The 21,834-nt window shown below is 46.3% G+C and overlaps 1 long non-coding RNA gene across 1 annotated transcript; it reads left to right on the top strand.

The window, feature by feature from the left end:
* The first annotated feature begins 221 nt into the window (after positions 1–221).
* LOC129526713 (uncharacterized) lies at positions 222–16,106 on the top strand. The gene is made up of 3 exons (XR_008671440.2): positions 222–410; positions 1,559–1,662; positions 13,698–16,106. It is a non-coding gene; the product is annotated as an uncharacterized lncRNA (long non-coding RNA).
* Positions 16,107–21,834: the final 5,728 nt, after the last annotated feature.

Here is a 21,834-nt window from a genome sequence, read left to right as displayed (position 1 = left end):
CTGCGCGCGTTTCTGGCCGGGGAGCCGGGGGGCCGGGGCCGGGGCGGGGAGCTTACTGACCTCCCGCCCCCGCTGCGCGCGTTTCTGGCCGGGGGGCCGGGGGGCCGGGGCCGGGGCGGGGAGCTTACTGACCTCCCGCGCCCGCTGCGCGCGTTTCTGGCCGGGGGGCCGGGGGGCCGGGGCGGGGAGCTTACTGACCTCCCGCGCCTGCTGCGCGCGTTTCTGGCCCTGCCGGTGTCTCCGCCGGTTGAAAGCGCGTGTCTGCGTCGGGTTCCGTTGGAGTGCGTTCGGTGCGCCGCCGTGGGTCCGCGCTGCTTCCACCCAACTTCCTGTGAGGTAAGAGGCGCGTGAGGCTCCTGTGCCGGGGGCGGTGCTGCTCCCGAGTCGGCGCGCGGCGGGGACGCGAGTCGGTAGGTGCTGGCGGGAGCGAGAGTGGGGTGGGGACCCTCGCGAGCCCGCACTCCGCCTCTGGGTGGCAGCCTCTTCGGCCCCACACGGCGTGACGCGTGCTCGGGCTCCGCGTTCGCGTCGAGGCAGAGGCGTAGTAGGGGTCGGGCCCAGGGCTGGAGGGGCCTGGACCGGGCGGGGTGCTGCCCTGGACACCGCGCCGGCAGCTGTTCCGCGCGGGTTCATGTCATTCCTATTTTCAACCTGTCCTGCTCCGCACCTGAGATGATTTATAAATTCGGTACCTTTGGGACAGGCATGGATGACATCCCATAATTTACTTCGTTATTAATTTCTAAATGTAATACATACCACTCTCTAAAAGTATTTTTTAATTTGAAATATATTTGTATGTATGTACATATATATTTATTTATTTCTGAATTTTGTCTCCAGTACATATAATGAGGCTTGTAAAGTGGATAGTGTTCAGGACATAGGTGGATTTTGCTTTTAAGTAGTAAAGACTTAATTGGTGACTTACTGGGGCTATTTGATAAGGATTTTTTTTTTTAATGAACATTAAAAACAGTGAAATTGTATTTCCGGATTTCATTAGCTTCATTTATATCTTAATTGATGAAAACTGTAAGTTAATAACTCATTTTTATTTCCTTTGGAGATTCTTAAGTTTGTGCTACCAATGATTATTTCCAAAAAAGGCACACTTCTGGTTTTCCCAGAACTAATGCTAGCTTCTCAATCTTTTGAGTTTACTTGATATTAATGTTTGACCTCAAATCATGTCACATTTTTGAAGAAAACTTTCTCTTAGCCAGTGGAACATAAACCACCCTGTAGTTCATGTAGAGGAGGGGTTCAAATGCCTCTGATAGTGTCGTGTTAAAACTCATGGCCAAACCCAAGGTCACATAGCTTTCTTTCCATGTTTTCCTCTAGAATTTGTATAGTTTTGTCTTTATAAAATGGGTCTTGTCCTAGACCCCAAGAACAGGTTTTTGGATTTCACATGGGAAAGACCTTTTGGCAAGTCACAGAGTATAGTGAAGTTAAGATAGTTTATTAGCGACTACTCAGCTACATAGCAGGGCGTCCTCAGAAAGCAGGAGGAATGCACCTGTTGTAAACGTATAAATTTTTTTTGAGACAGAGTTTCTCTCCTGTCACAATGGCATGATCTCGGCTCACTGCGACCTCTGCTTCCTGGGTTCAAGGATTCTCCTGCCTCAGCCTCCCAAGTAGCTGGGATTACAGGTGCGTGCCAATATACCCGGCTAATTTTTTGTATTTTTGGTAGAGACTGGGCTTCACCATGTTGGTCAGGCTGGTCTGGAACTCCTGGCCTCAAGTGATCTGCCTGCCTCGGCTTCCCAAAGTGCTGGGATAACAGGCATGAGCCACCCGGCACCCGGGCTTAATGTTTGTTTATATAGGTTATTAAGAATCAGTTTGTGACAGGCTATTAGTATTGTTACTTCTCTTTGTTACTGTAGATTTTAACAACAATTTATGTGTGTACTATTACCTTTAAAGTAAAACTTATTTTTAAACTAAGAATGCTGAGTGGTGTGCTGTGTGGGTGTACTGTGCTGGTGTTCTATGCAGGTGTATTATGCATGTGTGCTGTGAAAGTGTATTGTGGGGGTATATTATGTAGGTGTGCCATGCAGGTGTATTGTACAGGTGTGCTGTATAGGGGTGGTATGCAGGTATATTGTGCAGGTGTGCTGTGTAGGTGTATTATATGGGCATGCAGTACAGGTGTGCAGCATCTGAGCTCCGTCTTCACCTTAATCCTGAACACTCTTTTCACCTCTCACCTGCACTGCAGTGCTGTTTCCTGGATCACACTTTTTTGTTTGTTTAATTCCTCCAGGAGAATGAGTGTATAGGAAATAAGGATTTCTCTTCACATTTTACTTGACTAACAGTTTCTCTGGTTATAGAATATATTTTGGATTTAAAGCTCTCTCTGAATTTTGAAAACACTGTTTCATTTTCCACTTGCCTCCTATGTTGTTCTAGAGAAGCTCAATCACAATCTCGTCCCCCATCCTCAAGCGATACACTTTTTTTCTTTATTATCTTGAAGCATTCAGGGTCTTTTCTTCATTTTTGGCTTTCTGAAATTGCAGGACAATATGATGTAGGTTCATTTTTATCTCTGTGCTAGCTCTTTTCATTTGGAAACCTGTGTTGCGTTCTGAATGCTATGGTCTGAAAGTGTACCTTCAAATTCATATGTTCACACTTAATGGCCAAGGTGATAGTATTGAGAGGTGGGGCCTGAAGGACGTGGTTAAGTCACAAGGGCAGAGCCTTCACAGTGGGATCAGTGCCCTTAAGGAAGGGCTGAGGGCCTGGGTTTGCCTTTTTACCTTTTCACCTCCTGCCGCGTGAGGGCCCAGCCACAAGGTACCATCTGGGAAGCAGAGTCCCAACCCTTGCGAGACACTGAGCCCGCTGGTGCTTTATCTTGGACTCCCAGCTTCCAGAACTGTGAGAGATAAATTTCTGTTTTTTATAAAGTACTCAGTCTCCTGTATTTTGTTGGAGCAGTACAAATGGAGTAAAACACTAAGACATTTTCTGGAATTCTTTGATAATTTTTTCTTCTCAGTCTTTTATCTTGTCTCTTCCTTGAACACATTATTTCTGGTGTTGAATGTTCCAGACCACTTCTCCAATTTTCTTATACTTTTTTCTCCTATTTTTCACCTTTTAGATCTCTTTTTGTTGTTGATTTACTTTCTGTGAGGTTTACCAACTTTATCTAGTACAAGTTTTATGGAATTTAAAAATTGTTTCAGAGTTTAAGTTCCCAGATCCTCTTTTTTTAACTGTTTATTTTTCATGACTTCCAGTTCTTTAGTGGTGACGTATCTTTTCTCTCTGAAGACAGTATTTACAGTTACTGGAATTCCTTCCTGCTCTCCACCTGTCTTTGGTCTGTTTTCCTTTTCCCATTTTGATCTCTGTCCTTCATGGTTCATCCTCCTTTTGACTCCTGACCATCTGTTCACATGGGGCTGCTGTGGGGTGACCGGGCCGCGCAGTCTCCCTTGGCAGCTCTCAGCTCTCTGTATCCGTCAGCATTTTCTCTTGGTCTGGTCAGGTTTTCCCAGAGGGGACAGTCCATTCTCCAGCCTGGGACAGAGGTCAGGGACACATGTGCTCCCTCCCTGGGTTGGCTCTTTGTATGGTGAGTGGCAACCGGTTTTGGACCTCTCTCTTGCAGGCTGGGTCTGTGGGATGTAATTAGAAAGCAACTTTATTTCTATTCACTTACATTTATTCATTGGAGGAGGAGTTTCTCTTTCCTAGGGTACACGTGGACATGCCTATGACTTTTCTGCTTTGTCTTATGTTTAAAAATGTCCTTCAGTCATTGCAGGTCACAAGCAGGCTATCAGCTCGGTAATTAAAATAATTCGGTTCTTCATAGTGAATGTAATTCTAAATTAGATTTTAAGTTGTAACTCCCTGCTTCAGCAATGGTGATGGGGCCTAGAAACCAGAGCACCTGAGCTCCATCCTACAGGGGGCCATACCGGGATCTTTCCATTTTCAGAGGCTTCTCTCTGACAGTGAAGTGTGATGACAGACTTGGGGGCAGGGCAATGGCTAGCTTCTGAAAGCCACTGGCACTTTAGTGATAAATTAAGTGACGGGTAGTGAGGTGTTTGTCAAGGAAAGTGCCGTCCAAATGCTAAATACTGATTATTTCTGCAGCAGTGACTGCAATACCTCACTCAATCTCTGTCTTTCTTGAAGAAGTCATAAATAAACACGATGAATCTATGTAGAAGCGGTAAGTCAGAAAAATCTGTGTGTTTCATTACATAAACAGCGGTTTGTCATTAATTGACAGGCTTGGATTGGGAGTTGTTAATGAAACTGATGAGATGTTGGACAGATGAGCTCCCTCTTATTTCGAAGAGCTTATCTAGGGCTGAGTCATGGGACCTGATAGTGTCTTGTGGTGCTGTCTTCTTGTAGATATATCCGTGTTTTAGAGGATTTAGTTTTTTAAAATTTCTCTTAGAATGTGAATTTTACAAAAAAGGACTTCCCAAATGGATGATTATTTGAAAAATGAATTGTCAGACAAAACTGACACATCAGTTATGGAGAAAACCCTTCAAGAACTGGCTTTAAATGTGTTTTAGTGGGAGCCACAGTGTGGAGAGAAACAGAAGAGGGAGGAGAGGGCGCCCCTTGTTTCTTCTCTCCACAGCCAGGCCTTCGCCACCTTTCTCAGTGTCTTCAAGAATAAAATGCCTCCGTTGTTGGTTTTAGCTGCTTTTCTCCCTCGGGGTAGGTAAAGTGGTTCCAAAACGACAAGCATCCTGTAAAGTCGGAAGAGCTGTGTCAACATTAAGCTGCGTGACTTTGGCTATGAGGGAAAAAAGGCTGGTGAGTGCAGAGAAGACAGAGCTGTGGCAGGGCTCCTCCCGCCAAGTCGCCATGGAGAGGGGCTGTGAGGTGTCCTTAAATGGCCTGGTCTCCAGGGTGACTCAGGAAGGGCTGAGAATGGTCAGCTCCATCACCTGCTAAACCCACGCCGCCCCCCTCAGCACACACCCTCCACTCTCCAACCTTGCCCAAGTGCTGGTCCGTCACGTCACCAGGACAGGGCATGGAGACTTGGGCTGATTCTTTTCTCTCCCTTCCTCCCTCATTTTTTTCTTCTCTCACTCCTCCTTTTCCTTTCCTGCTGTTTCCTGCTCTCCTGTTTCTGTCCTGCAGTGTCTGGAGCTCCAGAGAGGCTGGCCCTGGGGTGGGGTCCACATGGACATGGGCGTAAGCAGGTTTGATGGTCATGGGCATAGGCAGGTTCGATGGCCAGAGTTCTTTCAGCTCACAGTAAGTTTTGTTTTGTTTTGTTTTGTTTTGTTTTGTTTTGTTTTGTTTTAGATGGAGTCTTCCTTTGTCGCCCAGGCTGTAGTGCAGTGGCGTGATCTCGGCTCACTGCAACCTCCACCTTAGAGCAATCCTCTTGCCTCATCCTCCCGGGTAGTTGGGACTACATGTGCACGCCACATGCCTGGCTAATTTTTGTATTTTTAGTAGAGACACGGTTTCACCATGTTGGCCAGGCTGGTCTCCAACTCCTGACCTCAGGTGATCCATCCGCCTCAGTCTCCCAAAGTGCCGGGATTACAGGTATGAGCCACTGCACCTGGCCTCAGCTGACAGTAGGTTTTAGAGCCAGATATTTACACACTAACTTGCCAGAAACATATATGACTTTATTATTCTAATTGATTTTAAGAGATATTATGAACTCAAATCCAAAGTTATGTCCCACCTATCATGACAATTTCATTAAGGAAAAAGTCAAACCATTTTGGAAACGATTTAAGTGAGCAACTTGGAAAAAGTTTCTACATTCCTAACTTACTTTCCAGGGGATTATTCCTCACTTAACATCTATCAGGTGTCTTAGCTTAGCTCTCTTTTTACTTCAGGTTTTTCTTGCTTCCTCAGTGTGCTGGGAGTCCCACTCCACTCAAATGCCCTCAGGTCTAATAATTAACTTCATTGCAGGCTCCTGGCAGGCCTGGGTGGGCGGCAGCTGCATTGTGCTCCTGAAGAAGATTTAAGTTGGGTTTGGTGAACTGGTAGAATTTGCATTTTGCTGTTTCTTTCCCTCTCTCAGAATTTGTACCTTTAAATAGGTTTTTTAGTGTCATTAAGTATATCAAAAGGAAACCCAGTGGGGCAAATTGGCCAGGCTCCATAGAGGTGGCCTTGTCTAAGCCTTTCATCTTATCAATAAGGAAAGACAGGACCAGAGAAGTCACCGACTGTCCCTGGTCCCACTGCTTGGTTTGGGGCAATTTCCTGAAAATAATATCCAAGATGCAAAGCATATGGCTCTGGTGAGACATGTGTGAGGAGCTGAGAATGAGACGGCTGAGTGTCGGGGGCAGATCACAAAGGGCTGCGCTCACCATCAGGAGGTCTGGACTTCGCTGTGAAAGACACAGGCCCTCATGTACGTCCAGGATGTGGTGACAGCGAGGCTTGCAGGAGACAGGTCCCTGCTGTGTGGGGGTGAAGCTGGAGGCAAGATGATGCCTGGAGCTAAGAGATGGTCACAGGAAATCCGGCAAGAATTAACGAGGACTGGACAGTGACAGGCAGGCCGAAGAGTGAGAGGAACTTCACTGGCAAGAGCCAACAGGGCTTGTTGATTTAGGAGAGGAGACAAAGGACTGAGGGGTTTCTGGGCTGAGGGGCTGGGGCCTGGGAGGGTGGAGAAGCCACTGTCTGCATTATGGGATGCAGGAGGAGAAGCATTCAGTTCTCCACACAATGAGTTCCCCGAGAGGTGTCTCAGTGGGATCGTGGTGCAGTTGGAAATGTTCATGAGAAAGATGAGAAGCGGCACCAGCAGCAAACATCCAGGAACCCAGAAACCATCAGCACAGGTGCCTGCTGAGTCCCATAGACCCACCAGGGCCCACCAGGACCAACCAGGAAGCAAGTGTGGAGCTGGGAGTGAGGGAGCTGGGTGTGGAGATCAGGGGGAAGACTGTCATCTAAAGGGCGAGAGTGGGAAGGATGGAGTCATCTGTAGCTAAAGGGAACCACCATTAGTCAGTCCTTGTGATGAAGGTGCAGGATGTTCCTGCTTCCGTGCACGTCGCTCCTGGGCTGTGGGCAAGTTTGGAACTGCTGTTGTTCCCCAGCATAGTCTCAAGCGAGTGGAATGACGGTTTCCTATAGAAGCACAGTTCCTACAGGAAAGAAGGCGTGGTTAAGAGCATGAGGGCCAAGGAGAAGGAGGGGATTAGAGATAGCCAGCAGTGAGGGAGACGGTTCCAGATATGAGCCGAGTGGGCACAGCAGGGAATTCAAGAGAGAGAGGAGCATATATTACGCAAATTTTAAATTTTTTGGTAGCAAGCAACCTAGCAAAACTGGCTGAATCCAAAGGAGATTTATTGGCTCACATCATAAAAATCTAGTGAAAGATTCTAGCTGAAGTCATAACTAGATATACAAGTTTAAATAATTTTGTCAGAAACTGTTTCTTTGCTGCTCATCCACCTATCCATCCACCCACCTATCTATCCAACCCTCCCTCCCTCCCTCCATCCACCCATCCACCCACCTACCCACTCACCCATGTCTTTATCCATTGATCCATGTGCACATCCATCCTTTCATCTCTACTTTCCTCCATCCCTCTCCCTTGCCTCCCTCCCCATCCATCTGCCCATCCCTCCATCCACCTCTTCATCTCTCCTTTCCTCCCTCCCCCATCCCTCCACCCCCTGTTCACCCACCCATTCATCCATCCCTGCATCTTTCCATCCACTTCTCTGTCTTCTTGTCTCTGCTTCTCTTTGTATTTTGTTCTCACTATTCTCTATTTCATAAGGCTTCCTGAAAGCGGCATCCATTTATTCCTTGTAGCAAGATCCCTAGAGAAAGACTCATAATTTATCTCTCAGTGTTCATAAACTCTCAGGGCAAATTTTATTTGGCCTGACTTGGATCACCTGCCAATATCTGAACGGATTGCATACCCAGGTAATGGAGTATTTTAATCACTGCAGACCCCCCACCCTCACCTGACCAGTGCCCCACAGCAGGACCATGAGCAGGGCCAAGGTGTCTCCAAGGTGCTGAGGAGCTGAGCGCTCAGCCAGCCCACGGCCACGATGGTGTGCCGCCGAAGCCACGCGGCTTACTTCACAGCCAGGATCCGGGATCAGGCTATGTCCCATGCAGCCTGATGAAGGGTAAAAAAGAGCCCAATACAGAGTGCTGGGGAAGCATAGAGAGAGCCGGAGCAGCTGACCGAGCCTGGGATGGTCAAGGGTGACTGCCGTGCAGGCGGTGGCATCTGAGCTGTTCCTTAATTAGAAAGCCTGGCACAGAATGAAGAATGCATTCCTCAAACTGAGTCAGGGTGCAGGGATCCACATGACCGTGCTCCTCTTATCCTTAGGAAGGGACAAGAGACTTCTATCCTTTGGCCTGCAGCTGCTGAAATGACCCTTGCAAGTACTGAATCATCTTTAATGAAAAAATACACTAATATGCTGCAAATTTGGAGCTTATCCTTTCAGCCCAATCCATGGGGAAGGTGTGAATTAAAGACCCTGTGCGTGTGCTGGAGGCATCGTGGACTTTTGTTCACGATTTCCTTCCCTTTTGATGCTTCAGTTATGGTGGTTGCAGCTCTATAAGCTGTGTGATATGGGCAATTCCTCTCACCTTTTGACCACTATTTTTCTTACTAATGAAATGAATACATACAAGAATACTTGAAGTTTAAATAATGAAACATCTGATACTCACAGGCACTACGGTATTGGATGAATTCTTAAGTGACTATAGGACACCTTTAAGCATGTTCTAGGGCAGGATAACCAAGGACACCATCTCACGTGCCAGGAAATGAGGGGCCTGTGTCCAATAAGTCCCTGGCTCCACGTGGCTCTGCTGTTGCCCACTTCTCTTGGACCCTGGTTGTGGTCTTCCCTTGCCACGGGGCCTTTGCTGGTGATACTCCCTCTGCCTGGAGTACCTCCATAATGTCCACTGCTGGGGCCTTGCCCATATTCTCTACACGTGGCACTGCAGTGCCCCCCCAGCCAGCTCTCAGGGGCCAGTGCCCCCAGTTCCTTGTCCAAGGTCTTTGTCCCGCAGCTAAAACCCAATCTGCTGCCACCGGCTCCATCCACAGGCAAAAGTTCCAGGGAATAAATGCGTCAGGGCACAGCCCTCAGGAGACCTTGGTTACGGACATCTATCCGTCTCCTCGCCCTCTGGGGTGAATACATCTCAGGTGCACTCTTTTGGGTGTTTGTTTTTGCTTTTGTTGTTTGCATTGGCTCCCAGAGTCTGACAGTGGCAGAAGGCTCCAGCTGCCCACAGTGGTGACTGGTTTTAAGCGTACCCTTTGTTGGCCATCTTCCTCTCTCTTGGAAATAAACAGCCTGCACTCCAATCCTTGTCACAGGGTCAGCTCCTGAGGGATCTTCTTGGCCTTGCTAATGCTGGCTTATCCTTCAGAATTTAGCTTCCATTTTCACTTCTTCATGGGAGTCTTCTTGAGTATAGTCTCCTCATCATGTCTGCCGCTTCTTCCTGAGTCAGGGAATATCTCTTAGGCCATATCTATTATAGTCGTGGTCTGACTTATATTTGTGGTCAATTTTTTTTTCTTAATTTTTCGTAGAGACAGGGTCTCACTATGTTGCCCAGGCTGGTCTCAAACTCTAAGTGATCCTCCTGCCTCAGCTTCCCAAACTGCTGGGATTACAGGCTTGAGCCACCAAGCCTGGCCTATGTTTGTGGTCTCTGACTAAAAATGATCTTTTCTTCTAACCTGAAATCTCCTGAGGGATGAAACTTTGTGTCTCTTTGGTTTATCCCAGCATATAAATAGTTACACATTTTTGAATTAACAAATGAGCACAAATTTGTATCAAATTATTATCTAGGACAAGCAGTGGAAAAAAATTCTGTAAAGGGCCGGATAACTGTTTTAAGCTTTACGGGCCATGCAGTTTCTGTTGCAATTACCAACTCTGCTGTTGAAGGGTGAAGACGTGGGTAGGTAATATATAAAGGAATGAGCATGTCTGGATGTTCCAATAAAATTTTATTTTCAAAAATAAGCAGCAGAGGAGAGCTTCTGGAATGGTGGTGTGAGGAGCTTGGCAGGCCCTCTATCCAAGGAAATAACCATTTAACCGCCGAACATTCATTTTTTTAAAACTAGAAATTATCCTAAAGGCATACAGCAGGTGGATAAATATTTACTCAAATAAATAATCAAATCTCAGTAAGAACGGTAAGGATCAGTGGTATCAGAGCCACAATCCACCGCTCCCCACCCTCAAAGTGCATTGTGATGAAAGCTCTGCTCCAGGAAGGTCCAGCTAACAAGATGCTGTGGTCTGTCTTCCCGGCTCCTGGTCTAGGGCTGTGGTTTCACCCCAGGAAGGCAGGCCACCAGCATCTCTCATCCCTCCCAGTTTGCACTGCAGAAGCACCATTCCAGGAAGTTGCAACTGAGAGGACTAGGGCTCCCCTGCTTCAGCCTGTGCTTGTCCTCAGAGGGTGGGAGCCCCATCCCAGGCGTGGCAGACTGAGCACATCTGCCTGGATTGCCCCACACCAAGTCACTCACAGTGTGGAGGTTCCATGTCTGGAGGGGCAAGCTAGGAAGACAAGAGGCTACCATGCCCACCCAGCTACTGGCTCATGCAGCAAGGGTGTCGCTCTGGTGGAACTGGATCACGGTCCCCAGGAGCAGAGGAGACCTAAGAGCAGAGCATGTCCCTGAGGTGACAGACTTTACTTGGAGAACAGCATGCGGAAGTTCAAGCCCAAGGAAGTTGGCAAAAATAGTGGAGATTTTGTTGATGAACAATTAAGAGTGGGTGAAATGGTAGACTGGATAGAACTTAAACAGAGGGAACAAGGAAGAGAGATTGTTGAGAAGGGCTCCAGGGGTCTGAGCAGACTTGAAAAGCTGGCAACACTCTGCCCTTGCAAAAGGGCCTGATGTTCACTGGATGAGTTTGTGGAGCAATTTGTGCCCCAGGCATCATAAAAAATGATAGAGCACTTGCATTTAGTGGATGTTAACAGCTGTGTGTGACACCAAAGAGAGACAGACCAGCAGAAGCTTAACAGAGCCCAGAAAAAAACATAGATACCACAGGTGGTCGGAGAGACTGTGTGCTAGTCCAAGGCTGTGCCCTCTGAGGAGCAATATCAGAGCTACATCCCTAATCAAATAAACAAGCAAGCAATCAAACAGAAACAGCAGCCCCTGGGGGTCGGGGTCAGAATCCAGATTTGCTATGTTATATTACCTAAAATGCCAGTTTCCACAAAAATGCAAGAAAACAGGAAAGTGCGACCCATGCTCAGGAAAACAGAAGGCAACAGAAACTATGACAAATTCCAGACATCGGATTAACAGACAAAGATAGCCAGTGTCAAAACAGCCACAGAAACATATTCAAGTTACTAAAGGAGACTATGTTAAAAGAATTAAAAGAAATTATGATGACAATGTCCCATCTAATAAGGAATATCAATAAAGAAATAAAAATTATTTTAAAAAACAAAAAATTGTGGAGTTGAAAAGAACAATAACTGAAATGAAAAGTTCACTCAGGGGCCCAGCAGTAAATTGGAGCAGTCAGAAGAAAGAACCAGCAGACTTGAAGTTATGTCAATAGAGATTATACAACCTGAAAAACAGAGAGGGAAAAATAATTAAGAAAAATGAATAGAAGCTTGGGACACCCTTAATGAGAGTACCAGAGGAGATGTGAGAGAGAAAGAAGCAGAAAAAAAGTTCCAAGCAGAAAAAATGTCCAAGAAATAATAGCTGAAAAGCTCCCAAATTTGCTGAAAAATGTTAACCTACACATTCAAGAAGCCCAAAAAACTCTACACAAAGAGTCACACCTAGACACACACACCTGGACACACACACCTGGAAGCACACATCTGGACGCACACACCTGGATACACACACCTAGACAAACACACCTGGACACACACAGCTAGACACACACACCTAGACACACACTCCTGGACACACACACGTGGACAAACACACCTAGACACACACACCTAGACACACACACCTGGACACACACACCTGGACACACACACCTAGACACACACACCTGGACACACACACCTAGACACACACACCTGGACGCACACACCTGGACACACATACCTAGACACACCAGAATCAAAATGTTCAAGACAAAGACAAGGAGAAACCTTGAAAGGAACAGAATAAAATGGCTCACCACAAAGAAGGGAACCCAGTAGGATTAATACTTGATCTCTCTGTAAAATGATGGAGGCCAGAAGGCAGTGGGATAACATATTCAAAGTGCTCAGAGGAAGAAACAATCCACAATCCTATATCCAACAAGGCCATCTGTCAGACATGAAGGTGAAATAAAGAAATTTCAAGATAAGCAAAAATGGAGAGAATTTCTTGCTAGCTGAACTGCTTTATGAGATATTAAAGGAGTTCTTCAGGCTGAAAACAAGTGAACTCATACGATGTTCAAATCCACACAAAAAAACAAAGGGCAGTAGTAAAGGTAATTACATACTTTTTTAAAAAGGTATAAATGCATATATTTTCTCCTGTTTTCAAAAGCAACTGCATAGAACAATAAGTATGGAATTGTATTATTGGACGCATAACATACGGAAATGTAATATACTTGACAATAACAGTACAAAGGAGGCAAATGGGAAAAACTGTACTGGATTAAGGAAATGACCACATATTGTATAATCCCATTTATATGAAATGTCCAGAATAGACAAATCCATAGAAGTAGAAAGTAGATTCATGGTTGCCTGGGCTTGCGATGTGGGCGCAAGAAAGAAGGAAATGAGTACTAATGAGCATGTTTCCCTTAGGGAATGACAAAAATGTGATGATTTCACAGCTCTATGAACGTACTAAAAACCATCGTAGTATTAAAAAAAAAAAGAACAAAAGAAAAGAAGAGTAGAATTTTGGGTACATAATTGTAAAATCAATCTTTAATGGAAAGCTCTGTTATCCAGAAACTCAAAATTAGCTACATAACTTCCCCAGAAATATTCATCCGCAGCAAATATTCATCAGAGACAGAATCCAAACCCAGGTCTGTGTGAATCTAAAGTTTATTTTCCTCCACCTGCCTTAACAACAAATTATTGAATAACTCAAGGACACAATACCTCGAAAGAGTCTGAAACATTTCTGTGATGAATTTACTTATGAATCCCAATACTCTTGATTCTAGATGATGTGTTTTGTTCAGCATCTGTTTCAGTCATATCAAGTAAAACCACTTCCCCCAGGTAATATAGTTTTCCTTTTTACTTTTTCCCTTGGCATCAGCATTTACAGCCCTGTGCAGACTGTTTTAACAAACGCGTTGGTGAGGTGTGGTAGAATCACAGGCAAAGGCATGCTTTGCTGTGCTGTGTAGGTGCATATCAAACGCTCGCCAAGAAATTATAAAATATTATTCATAGCAGTTTTTTTCTTCAGTATTTTATGGGCTAAGTGCAATCTGGCTTTTGATAACAACGGCTGAATAATATTTGAGTTTGCCAGCTGAAATGTCCTAAATATCTTATTGATTCATTTATTGCTGCTTCAAATAACAAGGCAACAAGACAGTGTCAAAATGCTCAGTGTTTTTACTTTTTTGTCTATCATGGGATGGTGTCAGTTTCAGGAAAAACGATGCCTCTTTTTTTGGTCCACATTGTAGGAATCTCACCAGTGACACGCGTTTGTGAAAAGCTGTGAATATTCAGTGCCACAGGGTTAAACCTCGGTACAGAAGCGAGACCCTGCTGGGCAGAGAAAGGGTGACCTGGAAGGTGTGTGAGGGCCCCGCCCATGGGCCCCTGTGATGGTCATGGCCTCAAGAATCACAGTCCAGGTGAGGCCCTGAATCTCCACAGCCAGGACCAGTTCCCTCTGCTCTTGGGTGCCGAGGCCAGCGTCAGCCAGGAGAGGCCTGCAGAATCAGCCTGTGCACCTCTCTGACGATAAGCAGAGATGCCGGTTTAGAGACGTGCTACTCACGGGGCAGTCCTCGGGCCTCCTGTACTCACATTACCTGGAACTTCTTGGAAATTCAGAATCTCAGGCCCCAACCCGGACGGACTGAATCAAAATTTTCATTGTGGTAAGACCCTTGGTGACACACAGGCCTGGGAAGCACAGGTTAGCGTGTCACCTTGGGCAAAGCTCTCAGCATCGTGAGCCTCTGTTTTCTACTCTGTAAAGGAGGCATCAATATCTACATCATCAGTTTGCCATGAGTATTGAAAAATAATGTCTTAGAAGCACAGGGCAGAGCCTGGCATGTAGTTTGTGCTCAGTGCACAGCAGACAAGAAACCACATGCACCAAACCCGGGCGGCCGTCGGCAGCCCACGCTGAGCAACCATGGGTGGCCCTCTTGTCTCTCGGGACAAGAAATGCTTCTTTAGAAATGCTTCTTTCGTTTCTAAAATGAAAGTTTTGGACAGTATTTCCTTTCACTTAAAAATTTCATCTGTGTATTTGATGGCCTCTGTCGTTTCTTTCTTGAAACTCCTGCTAACATACTGGGAGCTGAAGAATGGCTCCGTGAAGGCGAGTAGGGGTGCCTGTCCCTCCCAGGGAGGAGCTTCCCTCCTCTCACCTGCTGCACGAGCCCTAGTGCTTCACCAACTCCAGCCTCAGTGCCCTGACACTGGGGGAGGGAAAGGAAGCGCACGTACCAGCCGTTCCACCCACCGAAGTTGTTTGGTCCCAATCTGCAAAATCAGTTAAACGTCTTCCGGCCTGGCAGCAGATCAAAGGGTGAGGGGTCTGGGACAGACAGAGATGGCTAGAGAATGGATGGTGAAGTGCTCAGAGGCCCTGTGGGCTATCCCACACTCGGCGGAAGACAGCAACACCATCAAATCTCCACCCTTTGTTATCCATGACTTAAAGAAAAGTGAACAGGGAAGTGGACAACTGTGCAAAGACTGGCTGGAGTCAAATCCTGGGCATAGGTGAAGCATCGAGAATGCTTGTCACACGTTTGAATGTGCAGGGGGACTCTGACTGGAAGCTCCTAGCAGAGGCTGAAGACACTGGTTAGGTCCTGGTGCGTGCCTTGGGATGCATCCCAGGCAACGGGCCCAGGAGCTTGAGGTCATGTCCACCTGGCTCACCAGGGAGTCCTGCACCATTCTTCAAACCTAATTGGAAGAGACACTGATCCTTCCTCCCACCTAAGGGCTCCCAGAGCCACAGGTCTCCGCCTCTCCTGCAACACCTCCTGCTGCCTGTTCCCACCGCCCATGATTCACTCAGTCACCATCCTCAGCAGCACCCGACAGCCTCTGTGTGTCTGTGTCACTCACCATTACCAGCCCCCTGGGTGCCCAATGCATGTATGTTAGACAGAACAAATGCACGGCGGCCTTCAGCAGCACTGACCACTTCGACCCCTCTCTGTGCTCACACCAGGAGTGATCAGCGCACACGCCCTCCCACAGGATGGGAGAAGGTGATAACACAGCTGAGCTGGGTGTCCAGAAGCCAGCCCCACCCCACAGCCACTACTGAGAGGTTATGAGATCAAGGCCTTATCCCGAGTAATGCTGCTGCAGTGAACTGGGACTTTTTTCCTCTGAATTCAAAGGTGGGGCAGTCTAGGCACCCGGATGCACCATCTGCTCTGTCCCGGCCTGGTGGCTGCTCACTGTGGGATGCTGTGCGATTAGACAGTTACTATCTTTCCCTGGTTGACGGATTAGAGTTTCGCTTTTCTGAGCATCTTGTTTTGAAGTGATCCGAAGTGTTTAGGGTTAAAGAGCGTGATTTGCCCAAACTGTCCAAAAAAATAGAAGCAGGTCTGCAAGAGGGGGGTGCCCAGAGCCTTGAGATGGAAGCGAGATGGGGTGATACCTGGGGAGCTCTCCAGGCCGCCGGGAAGCTGCACGTCATCCTCTGGACCTCTTTGCTGACTGTGTGCTGTCACCACAGCAGCCGCCTTCTCTCATCTGTAAACAGGATTTTACGTAAATTTCCATACACTTGGTTGTTGACAATTAAGTAGATTGTTTTTAAAGATACTTGAAATGATATCAGAATTTCCTAAATATATCATTAAAACAGGAAACTTAGTTACCTACTCACTCAAATCACTAGAGAATACCAAATAGGAATAGGAAAATAACACACTGGTAAGAAAAATGTCCAAGGCCAATCACAGGAGTCAAAGCTCGTGATCAAATCAGCTCTGCCTGGGGAGGCCGTGCTCATGGCACCATTTAGTGACAAGTGGGTGACTCTGGGGCGAGTTCCAGGGGTGTCACCCCCAAGGCAGCAGCTCAGGTGCAGCCACCATGGAGGCAGTTTCACTGAGGGGCCCTCTGAGGCCCCTACTCTGAGATTCTAAGACAGGGTTTGAAGAATGTTCCAGCATTTGAACAAATGAACCCTATGATGTCCTGCTGTGAGAGAGAACAATGTCCCGATTTTGCCCAGGTGATTTGAACATCTCGGTATGGATCTGTTACGGGTTGAATTTTCTCCTGCCCAAATTCTTATGTTGAAGTCCTTACCCCTGATGGGACTAGATTTGGAGACAGGGCCTTTAGGGAGGTGATTAGCATAAAGTGAGGTCACCAGGTGGACCCTGATGCAATCTGGCATCCTCCTAAGAGGACATGAGGACACAGACACATACAGAGGGACGATCATGTGAGGACACAGGGAGAGGATGGCATCTGCACGCCAAGGAGAGAGGCCTCAGGAGGAACCAGCCCTACCCACACCTGGATCTGGGACTTCCAGCCTCCAGGGTTGTGAGAGAGAAATGTCTGTTGTTTAAGCCATGCAGTCTATGGTGCTTTGTTATGGCAGCTCCAGCAAGCTAACCTGGGATCTAAAATGATACTTAAACTGGTTCAGTCTGATTCTTAAACTGGTTCAGTGGAGCTAGGCCAGTCTCCCTCACTCTGAGCAGATGTTGGTCCCTTTGCAGGCCTGCTGTGTGTGATGATTGCTAACCAGGTTATGACAGTGATCTTTAAGTAAGTGGGAATCTTGTGAGTTTTGAGGGGTTTTTTTTGTTTTTTTTTTAATGAAATCTACATGGGATGTTTCAAAGAGAAATAGCAGCCTCTGTATACATTTGTCAAGCAGGAAGCTGGGTCTGCGGGGAGTAGGGTGGGGCTGGTTCTCCCACACTCGTGCCCCTTTCAGGCCCTTGCCTTGCATGGGCTGCGGTGGTTCTGCCAGTGTGGATTCGAACTGATAGGTTTCACTGTACCTTGGTCAGCATCCTGCTGCCAAGAAAGCCAAAAAGGGCTGGAGCAACCCTCCCGTGTGCCATGTGAGCCTGTTTCCTTTCTGCAGTCACCAGTTCACGCAGCAAGTGTCAGAGCGTTCCCGTAAGGCCGGCTCTCCACAGCTGCCAGGGGAGCTTTCTCTGGCAGGGTCTTCTTCACTGTGTGTAGGATACGGAAGCCTTCGAGGCTGGGGAACTGAAGTTTTCATTTTATTCTATTTTAATTAATTTAAATCACAATAAGTATTATCACTAAGTTTATGCAAACACGTGAGGGAATGCTGATTTAGAGCTGGTGGCATAAGGTCACAGAGCTCCCACGAATCTCACATGGAAGCCTTGTTTCTCCAGGTTTTTTGTAGTTTGTACTGAATCACACACCATGCTGCTTCCATGTTTTTTCAGGGATTTCCAACACAGATTTTCCTGAGTACCCTGGATTAATCTCCTTTTGGATAGGTCCATGGGGGCCCTGCTGCTTTTTCCCCTTAGCCCTGGGCGAGGCCATCATAGAGGGGGAGTGGCAATGGCTCACAAGGTACTAGTGGAACCCCAGTAAGTTATCTCAGAGCCCGCTTAGAACGCAAGTGCTACGTCCCCCAAAAGCTTTGCGATGAGTATCTGATGGGAACAAACTCAGTCAAGGACAGGCCCGGGTTGGGGCTTGCAGGCTGCAGATTCAGAATTGTTTATGAGATGGCAGCCATACTTTCTAACAACAAGACCTGAATTTCTCAATTTAATCCAAGTCGTGACTCAAGCTAGCGCCCTTCCGTTCCTCTATTACATTTCTGTTCGGCATGGATCAAATTGCCTACAAGGTCGAACAGATTTCAACTGCAATCTCTGAACCAGAAAATTCACTTATTCTCATGAAAGTTTGTAACCTTTGGAGAGTTGCTTAAAGAAACACTTAAAACCATCTTTCCTCTTTCTATACTCCAAACTTACCTGCTGCAGTTTCTTGCTAAGAAGCAAAGTGCTATTTGCCTATTCCTATCTCTCTTTACCATCAGACACTCCTAAGTTAAGAGCTAGATAATTCGCTCAGCCTCAGGCAGGCCGAGCCTCACTCTAGAAGTCACATTCCTGAGGTGTAGGGGTCAAAATGCCTCTCATTGTTCAGAAGCAGGTGAGGGGCCAGCCAGGGCACGTCCTGCTCTCCAGGCGTGGTTCAGATAACTGTCAGCCCAGTTTTCAAGAGCACACACCAAAAATGCACCAAAGCTTGCATCCATACAAACACCCGCACATGGATGTTTATGGAAGCTTATTTGTTTTTATTCATAATCACCCAAACTCAGAATCAACCAAGATGTCCTTCAGTAGATGAATGGATAAACTGTGGTGTGTCCAGGCAGTGGAATATTATTCAACGCAAAAAGAAATGAGCTATCAAGGCATGAAAAAATATGGGGGAACTTTAAATGCATAAATGAGTGAAAGAAGCCAGTCTGAGAAGGCTACACCCCGTGTGCTTCCAACTACAGGACATCTTGGAAAAAGCAGAATTACCGACACAGGGAAAGATAAGGCCTGGTGGTGTGGGGAAGGATGAACAGGTGGAGCACAGGGATCTTTAAGGCTGACGATCTACTCTGTGTGATACTGCAATGATGAGTTCATGCCACTATATATTTTCCCAAACCTGTAGAATGTACAGCACCAGTGGTGAGCCCTGATGTGAGCTGTGGACTCTGGGTGACAATAGTGTGTCAATGGAGGTTCATGGACTGGAACAAATGCATCACTCTGGTGGGGGATGTTGATAATGGGGGAGGCTATGCATGTGGGGAGGTGGGTACGTGGGAAATCTCTGTACTTTCTGCTCAGCTTTGCTCTGAATCTAAAACTGCTCTAAAAATCGTTTATTTAAAAATACACCAAAGCAATGAGGCCGGGCATGCATATAGCCAAAGCCAAATGATATTTGTGTGAGTCAGGTAAATTTGAGATCTGAAAAATGATCACTCCAGGGAGGCTGAGCTGTCATGGGGCACTTATTGAGAACCTACTTTATGCCCATCTGGTGCTTAGAATTACAAATTAGCTATTATTATTACTAAACAATTCACAACAAAGTCACTTATCTCAGGGCACTTTCAACCTTGTTGCCATCGAAGCTAACAAAAGTGGAAATAGAACAAAGCTACATATGGCACATTTCCCAGAACATGCCAGGTGGAGCCTGGCCCTGTTGATTGTGTGTGGCTGTCACTTGCAGGAGGGCTCCATGGACAAGTGAGTTTGGGAAATGCTGGGTTAGGCAAATATCAACAGGCTTCCTTACTGCAAGATTTCTCATAGTCAAAACATACTTTAAATCTCCAAGAGGATGATACAGAGAGCCATGTTTCCCATAATTAGTTGGCCCCAGAAACAGTATCTTCTGGGAACATTTTGTAAGATTAGTGCTCCTTGAAACACACTGACGGAGAGGCTAAACTGAGTGCTAGAGATTCATAGACTATTTGGATTCTGGCCCCAGAGTATAAAAGGCCAGGGGGAAAGGACTGTGTTCCTGAGATGGTGAGGTGGAGAAGGGGACGTGTTTCTCCACCACCCACAGAGAGGGCTGAGAAGCCCTGGCACACGGGCTGAATCTGGGAGGTCAGAAGGTGAGGTGAGAGGACAGGAAGACAGCCCACGAGACTTTCAAAGGAAATGGTGAGTCTTACCATGGCTCTCTGGGCTGATGGCAGGGCCCGGCACAAGGTAGGAACTGAGTGTGAGTGCGGGATGCACCCAGGTCTGAAATGCTCAGGAAGGACCCTAGGATGTGAGCAACCTGGGCTGGTCGCTCATGGAACCTGAATGGCTGGAAAGAAGGAAGGGTGATCCTGCTAAGACAGGGTGTTGTGAAGATTTCCTTTCCCTCTGAACTAACATCTCACTCACTTCTCAGTTTCCATCATTATCTTCTATGGAGTTCTTCATTCCCATATCTGTGGCCCTTAAAATCCTACGGTTGAGTGCCTGCCTTGGATCAGCAGTCAGTTCGTTACCTTGGTTCTCAGACGATGCTTGCAACAACGCCGTGCGATTTGCCCACTCTTGGGTAGATGGAGACATTGGGGCTCAGGTGTGGGTAAGGGATTGTGTGACTCCTTGTTAAGCAGCAGAACCGGGACTCAAATTCACACAGATCTGATTCCAAACCCTGTGGCCCTAAGCACAGTGTTATTAGACAATAAGCCCTCTGCAGGGAGATTTCCAGTGCTGATGGCAGGGTCTGCCATGAAGGAGGACTCTGCTGAATTTTTCTTTGAACCCCAGGAAGTGCCTGGCACAGTTCTCTGAAGAAATTAGAATGCAGCCAGTGGTTACTAAAGAAATGAATAAGTCAAGTAAATGGACAGAGCTGTGTGCTAAGAGTTCTTTTGGGACTACAGAAATGGGTCAGAATTGGAAATGTCCAGAAAATACTCTTGGATAATTATGAAAGCCACATATAGGAGCTCAGGTTTAACTCCATATGAAATGAAGAGTCACAAAAGAAAAGGAGGAGGAGCGTGCTCAGGCAGAACCTCAAGCTTGAGAGTACTATGAAATATGTTTGAGACTCAGAAAATAGTTCCTGAAAGAAATGACACATTAATGAATGAAGGTATAGTTATTTGGAGAAAATGAACCTAGATATAAGAGTAACCATATCAAAATGTGTTTCTTTAACTGCGGTCTTCAGAACCTATGAGGTGCGTTGGTATATTCTTGGGAACTATGTGTGTTTGAGAAACATATTTCTGGTGCCAAACTGACAGTCACCTCAAATCCATCACAGCACTTATGATGAATTCTTTTCAAGTTAAATGCTGTAAAGAAAATACTTCTCTTTTTTACTGTTAATTCACAATTTAAAAGTGTTTTCTTACTGAACTACATGTTGGTCCCTCAGATAAGGATTTCTCGAGTCTCAGGTCTTTGGGGTCTTTGAGGAGTGTGACTTCTCAAATTGGATGACACTGATCTAACTGGCTGTAGTATCCATTCAAGCATGAGGGAGGTCAGAGCCTGGGAAAGCTCAGGTCCAAACAGCTCTTGAAAGAGGACGTTGCAGGGCAGGCTGCTTTGCACAAAGGGACCTGTAGACACTGAGAACATCAGTATACCAGGAACCAGCCCACCCTTTCACTCTGCCAGACACGAGGCTGTGGGTTACCCATCTTTCCCTGTCTCCTGAACTCATAGCAAAAACAAAAAACTTCACTTGTTTGTTAACACATATAGTTCAAGACGGAAAGGCTTACACTAAAGCAGAAAGGATTGAGGTTTATCAGCATCTTTGCTTTGAGGCCTCGTAATGTACTTCCCATGGACTAAAGTTGTTCACTTTCTTTAGAGGATATTAGCGAAAGATGTGGTAAAACCACGTTTTTGCAGAAAAGTGAATATTCAAAAACAAATGTATATGGTGATTATTTAATAGTTTTCACTCCACTTCGCAACTCAACTTTTGGTTGATGCAAGAGGGATGCAAAGGGAGAATTGTGCTTATAATTCCAGCATTGGGGTGGAATAAAAGAGCACAGCATTGCAGCTGTTGAATGTAGTTTTTTTCTTTTTATAG

The sequence above is a fragment of the Gorilla gorilla genome, chromosome 15, assembly GCF_029281585.2.
Source record: "Gorilla gorilla gorilla isolate KB3781 chromosome 15, NHGRI_mGorGor1-v2.1_pri, whole genome shotgun sequence".
In the NCBI taxonomy this organism is placed as follows: Eukaryota; Metazoa; Chordata; class Mammalia; order Primates; family Hominidae; genus Gorilla; species Gorilla gorilla.
The sequence above is the reverse complement of the archived record's forward strand: the minus strand, read 5'-3'. Positions and strand labels throughout refer to the sequence as shown.